At 37.2% G+C, this 7,288-nt stretch overlaps 1 long non-coding RNA gene across 1 annotated transcript; it reads left to right on the top strand.

Annotated features, from left to right (window-relative positions):
- The first annotated feature begins 1,355 nt into the window (after positions 1–1,355).
- LOC131951298 (uncharacterized) lies at positions 1,356–3,933 on the top strand. The gene is made up of 3 exons (XR_009388408.1): positions 1,356–1,538; positions 2,663–2,867; positions 3,070–3,933. It is a non-coding gene; the product is annotated as an uncharacterized LOC131951298 (long non-coding RNA).
- The last annotated feature ends 3,355 nt before the right edge of the window (positions 3,934–7,288 follow it).

The following is a 7,288-nucleotide window of genomic DNA, read 5'->3' as shown; positions in this document are numbered from 1 at the left end:
GTTTTTTTACTATCCGTAGTTTAATCATGTGATATGTGACGTCATTGTTTTTTGTGTTCTTGTCTCAAGCATCAATGTGACGGTTAAACTGTTTACCTCCATTTTGTGCTTCCGCCACTCTTTACTTGCGTTATTACCCCCCCCCCCCCTCACCAGCAACGCATATTCTTACGGTGGCAGGACAAATGATCGCAGGACAAATATTCTCAGGACAAATAATCTCAGGAAAAATAATCTCAGGAAAAATAATCTCAGAACAAACGATCTCAGGAAAAATGATCTCAAGGAAAATGTTCTCAGAACAAATAAGCTCAGGACAAATGATCTCAGACAAAATATCACAGACAAATTATCTCAGACAAAATATCCCAGACAAAATATCCCAGACAAAATATCCCAGACAAAATATCCCAGACAAAATATCCCAGACAAAATATCCCACAAAATATCTCATGGAAAAATGATATCAGGACAAATCTAGGGAATTTTTCTATTCGTTAAAAAATTGTCGCAGCATCGACCAATTATGAGTGTAGTGTTTTTATCCTCCGGTTCGATAAATTTTTAGTTAAAATATTTTTTTGAAAGCTTTTTTAAATTTTAATTTTAAAAATACATCAATGTAATTCCACGGCCTAGCTGGAACGCACAAATGTTTTAATATCGATACATACATATTTTATATCGATACATACATATTTTATATCGATACATACATATTTTATATCGATACATACATATTTTATATCGATACATACATATTTTACACCTTCGACATTCATTTCCCACTTATATTGATAATATTAAAAACAAAAAAAAATTTAATTCTGCGAAATTGTAGGATAATAATAATATAGCAAATAATATACATCAATGACACTTTAGGGTAGAACTTACCAAATACAATTTCTCCTTTAATTAAATAATTTAAGATTTGAACACAACTCTAACCTAACAATAGGCCTGTGTAAGTTCATCAATTTTAATTGTTTATCTTTTTGAGTGCGCTACCTTGTTAGATCGGTGTGACTTCACCTTTACATGTTACATCACTGCACGTCACTGTATGGGTTTCATTGATTCTGTCGTCTGCGGCGTGGGGTGGATCGTCTGCGGCGTGGGGTGTATCGTATTAATTACACCTCCACCTGTTCATACCATCTAATTTACATATTTTCCTCCCAGTACAATATCGCGATTTTCTTCATTCCTTTTCAAACTATTTTACATTTCTGCGTAGATCCTATATGAGAAAGTTAATAAAAATAGATTCACTATTACAATGTCGTCATCAGAATACGAGCACTAAATGTATACACGCAAGGAAAGGAAGTTACGTCATCTAAACTACTTTAAAAAACAACATGGTGATGCTTATGATCACAAAATGCACATCCTATTGAAACTGTTCTTGAGCTGGCTGGTTTTAGATATAACTCAGTTTCTGGGTTGGACTTTCATCAACAACGTGCTGTTTGGGGCGATTGTAAACACTCTAGTAACGCCGGTTGTCCTCTACGGGTTTGGCTTTGAAAAAGGTAAGACATCTTTAATAAATCTTGTATTTAACTTTCTCTGTCTTTCTTTGAAATGTTACTTGTCTTACATGTGTCGAGATTCACGAGCGAGATTTCGACCACTTCTATCAGACCGATTTCTTTCAAATTTAATACATGAGTCAAGACCCGATGACAATGCAATACTTTGAATATGACAACAGTTGACTTAATTAGATAAGAGAGCACCCAACACTAGGGACACGGCGGGCTTATACATTCGATGACTAACCCGAACCAGGGGTCGCACGCAGTTGTGTAACCGGTGGCTTCCACATGGAACTCACATGATCAGGTGACGACGGATTGTGTGGACTAACTCGCGTCCTAACAACTAAGATCCAAGATACAGAGAAAACAGGTAGTGCGTATTTCGTCATACGATAGAGGAAATACGCAACTGTCTTAGATCCTCTCATATCTGATCTAGGTTATACATCTCCTATAAAAGTTGAGAGAAAATAAGCACAGTGGATATGAGAGGATTATTTTCCAAAGTATGATGAAATGAGCAAAGACAAAAACAATTCTGCATACATGTAGATCTATACGTTGAACGATAATTATTTCATTAATTCAATTAAGATTTTAAAAAAAACATTATTTTCTTTCACTATCTCTAGCCCTAAACCTAATCCCATAATCTAAACCTAACCCCTAACTCTAACCCTTAATTTGAGAGGATATAAGCACGCTTCGTATTTCCTCTATTTTTGGCGGAAATAAGCACACAGAATACAAGGTCACAAGTCTAAAAATATTAATGATTTAATAAAAGCGGTCAGTATTAGGCTTGATAGAAATTATATCATTACTAATACATTATTATTGCTCCTATTGAACACAACGCACTATAATTTATTCAAAGTAGAAGCCACTTCCCTTTCTTCTGCATTTTTGGTATAGCATCTTCAGCTTTACGTTCCGAATCATCACCATATTTTCGTGGTCACTCCTACGACACAAAGCAGATATAGTAGAGTTCCTCTATTTCAATGGCATCGGCATTACCACTTGACCCCTCACTTCAAAATAAACGAATAGTTTTCTATTTATAGAATATGTAACTAAGACACTCAACTGACAGGTGTAACCGTTTGTTTCAGCTGGTATCACCCGGGGCAGTGTCGCAGCTAGCCTTAGCTCAGCCGCCCACAAGTACAAGTTTGGTAGATCGTATGTGGCACTACTGCAATCTATAGGCACGTCTGGAATTGGTTACCAAACGCCATTATTTGGTGCCTTAGTTGGTGCTAATGTGTATTCTATCCGACAATACTTCGGAACTTAGGCATTGCCTATCTTTTCTGAGTAAGTTTTATTAGATCTATTATAGTATTTTAAAATTTAATTATGGTTGTCATGTGTTTGCTTTAATTTTGTGTTTCTTTGAAACAAAATACTTAATTACTTCCTACTATTTATAATAAGAAGACCAGTTGTATAATGTCTTTTTACCCGATGTTATATGTAGAATTTTGTTATGGATAATAATTTTTTTTCTTCAAACTAGGATCACACTTGGCCCACACCATCCAGCTTCATCAATTCATCACGTGACGTCATTTGACCAGCACGTCAACACATCATCCTGGCTCATTAGGTGACGTCATTTGACCAGCACGTTCCTCATCATCCAGGCTAATCAATTCATCACGTGACGTCATTTGACCAGCACGTCCACACATCATCCAGGCTCATTAAGTGACGTCATTTGACCAGCACGTCTCTCATAATCCAGGCTCATCAATTCATCAGGTGACGTCATTTGACTTTCCTGCACCATTCAGGATCATTAGGCGACGTCATTTGACCAGCACGTCCGCAAATCCTCCAGGCTAATCAATTCATCAGGTGACGTCATTTGACCAGCACGTGTCTCACCATCCAGGCTAATTAGGTGACGTCATTTGACCAGAACTTTCCTGCACCATCCAGGCTAATTAGGTGACGTCATTTGACCAGCACGTTCCTGCACCATTCAGGCTCATTAGGTGACGTCATTTGACCAGCACGTCCGCAAATCCTCCAGGCTAATCAATTCATCAGGTGACGTCATTTGACCAGCACGTCTCTCATTATCCAGGCTCATCAATTCATCAGGTGACGTCATTTGACCAGCACGTATCTCACCATCCAGGCTAATTAGGTGACGTTATTTGACCATCCAGTTTCAAGCTAACATCATCGTCTATTAGTTTTATATACATGTTATCCAGTACTATAATGCGGTTTTGTTAATGAGATTCCATAATTTAAGTAATGAATTTGTGAATATTTTTTTAAACGAAAGATTCAACTTTTTAATAGCTAATATTATCCATCACGTCTAGTTGCTTTAAGCTTCTATAATTTTACAATTTCTTCCTCAAAACTATTGGCAAAAATAAAATAAAAACATACATTGTTTCAAATAAATTGTCTTTTAGTTTATTTAAATATTTTAATATGTTTTTTCTAGAACTATCATATGTTTGCACATTATGTTGACATGAGGATGTTGTTGTAAATTATTTTTAAGCTATATTAGTTTTGATTATGAGTGGGTTGTTGTTGTTTTTTTGTTGTTGTTGTTTGTTTTTTTGTTTTTTTTTTGTTTTGTTTTTTATACAATTTCATAAAATGTTAAAATGTGTGGGTTTGTGAATTTCTTATAATTTACCCCAAAAACGTGTTTGATAATTATGCAGGTTTAATGTTGTTAATTAAATATTTAAAAATAAAACTGTGCCACTGAAGAAAAAAAAGGCTCAAAGGCTCGTGACAAAGACCTAAAGGGATAGCGAACCAGCGGCTGGAAGGTCAGGGGTTTACAGACTACAACATCCAGCCTTGCGTATTTCCTCTATCGTTAACCAACATGAACACAGGCCAACATGAACACAGACCAACATAAACACAGGCCAACATGACCACAGGCCAACATGAACACAGGCCAACATGAACATAGGCCAACATGAACACAGGCCAACATGAACATAGGCCAACATGAACATAGGCCAACATTAACACAGGCCAACATGAACATAGACCAACATGAACACAGGCCAATATGAACATAGGCCAACATGAACATGGGCCAACATTAACACAGGCCAACATGAACACAGGCCAACATGAACACAGACTAACATGAACACAGGCCAACATGAACATAGGCCAACATGAACACAGGCCAACATGAACATAGGCCAACATGAACATGGGCCAACATTAACACAGGCCAACATGAACATAGGCTAACATGAACATGGGCCAACATGAACAGAGGCCAACATGAACACAACCAACATGAACACAGGCCAACATGAACACAACCAACATGAACACAGGCCAACATGAACACAACCAACATGAACACAGGCCAACATGAACACAACCAACATGAACATAGGCCAACACAGACCAACATGACCACAGACCAACAATAACATGTAGATCTATAGCCAAAATGAAGCCAAAATAGTCAAAATGTGAAGCGCTAAAAAAAGTGATGTGATTGTAATTGGATGGTTAAGTTTGGTAAGTCAGTTCTAGACAAACGTTTGACATTACATCTGAAGCTGGCATTATGTAATAAATAATGGACAACAGTTCCATGACAAATGATCTCAGGACAAATAATCTCAGAACAAATGATCTCAGGACAAATCAACTCAAGGTCAAATGATCTCACGGACAAAAGATACCAGGACAAAAATATCAGGACAAATAGTATTACGTCAGTAGACATGTGATTAAGGTGTTTCATTCAGGCATCTCTTCGGTAGCCCCATGTAATTCTACCGCCATCCCCCTCTCCTCCCATTCGGAATGAAATAGAATTTTTATATAGAAAATAATTTTACCAGTGTCTACCCTCCCCTGCCTAACGTGTTTCATGTGCCACCCCCCCCCCCCCCACCCTCGAGAAAGTCTTTTAAAAAAAAACACTGCTGTGATTGTAGATATCCATTAAATCAGATCTCGTTGCTTGACTTGTGATTGTAGGTGTAAATTATGTCAGATCTCATCAGTTGACTTGTGATAGTAGGTGTCCATTAAATCAGATCTCGTTGCTTGACTTGTGATTGTAGGTGTAAATTATGTCAGATCTCATCAGTTGACTTGTGATTGTAGGTGTCCATTAAGTTAGATCTCGTCAGTTAACTGGTGATTGTAGGTGTAAATTATGTCAGATCTCATCAGTTGACTTGTGATTGTAGGTGTCCATTAAGTTAGATCTCGTCAGTTGACTTGTGATTGTAGGTGTAAATTATGTCAGATCTCATCAGTTGACTTGTGATTGTAGGTGTCCATTAAGTCAGATCTCAGCAGTTGACTTGTGATTGTAGGTGTCCATTAAGTCAGATCTCGTCAGTTGACTTGTGATTGTAGGTGTAAATTATGTCAGATCTCATAAGTTGACTTGTGATTGTAGGTGTCCATAAAATCAGATCTCGTTGCTTGACTTGTGATTGTAGGTGTTCATTAAGTTAGATCTCATCAGTTGACTTGTGATTGTAGGTGTACATTAAGTCAGATCTCGTTGATTGACTTGTGATTGTAGGTGTCCATTAAGTTAGATCTCGTCAGTTGACTTGTGATTGTAGGTAGAAATTATGTCAGATCTCATCAGTTGACTTGTGATTGTAGGTGTCCATTAAGTTAGATCTCGTCAGTTAACTTGTGATTGTAGGTGTAAATTATGTCAGATATCATCAGTTGACTTGTGATTGTAGGTGTCCATTAAGTTAGATCTCGTCAGTTGACTTGTGATTGTAGGTGTAAATTATGTCAGATCTCATCAGTTGACTTGTGATTGTAGGTGTCCATTAAGTTAGATCTCGTCAGTTGACTTGTGATTGTAGGTGTCCATTAAGTCAGATCTCATCAGTTGACTTGTGATTGTAGTTGTCCATTAAGTCAGATCTCGTCAGTTGACTTGTGATTGTAGGTGTAAATTATGTCAGATCTCATCAGTTGACTTGTGATTGTAGGTGTCCATTAAATCAGATCTCGTTGCTTGACTTGTGATTGTAGGTGTAAATTATGTCAGATCTCATCAGTTGACTTGTGATTGTAGGTGTCCATTAAGTTAGATCTTGTCAGTTGACTTGTGATTGTAGGTGTCCATTAAGTCAGATCTCGTTCATTGACTTGTGATTGTAGGTGTTCATTAAGTTAGATCTCATCAGTTGACTTGTGATTGTAGGTGTACATTAAGTCAGATCTCGTTGATTGACTTGTGATTGTAGGTGTCCATTAAGTCAGATCTCATCAGTTGACTTGTGATTGTAGGTGCCCATTAAGTCAGATCTCGTTGATTGACTTGTGATTGTAGGTGTCCATTAAGTCAGATCTCGTCAGTTGACTTGTGATTGTATGTGTTCATTAGTCAGATCTCGTTGATTGACTTGTGATTGTAGGTGTCCATTAAGTCAGATCTCATCAGTTGACTTGTGATTGTAGGTGTCCATTAAGTTAGATCTCGTCAGTTAACTTGTGATTGTAGGTGTAAATTATGTCAGATATCATCAGTTGACTTGTGATTGTAGGTGTCCATTAAGTTAGATCTCGTCAGTTGACTTGTGATTGTAGGTGTAAATTATGTCAGATCTCATCAGTTGACTTGTGATTGTAGGTGTCCATTAAGTTAGATCTCGTTGATTGACTTGTGATTGTAGGTGTCCATTAAGTCAGATTTCGTCAGTTGACTTGTGATTGTAGGTGTTCATTAAGTTAGATCTCAT

This window comes from Physella acuta, unplaced genomic scaffold (genome assembly GCF_028476545.2).
Source record: "Physella acuta isolate Inbredline_101_S28 unplaced genomic scaffold, ASM2847654v3 ptg000806l, whole genome shotgun sequence".
NCBI lineage: Eukaryota > Metazoa > Mollusca > Gastropoda > Physidae > Physella > Physella acuta.
The sequence above is the reverse complement of the archived record's forward strand: the minus strand, read 5'-3'. Positions and strand labels throughout refer to the sequence as shown.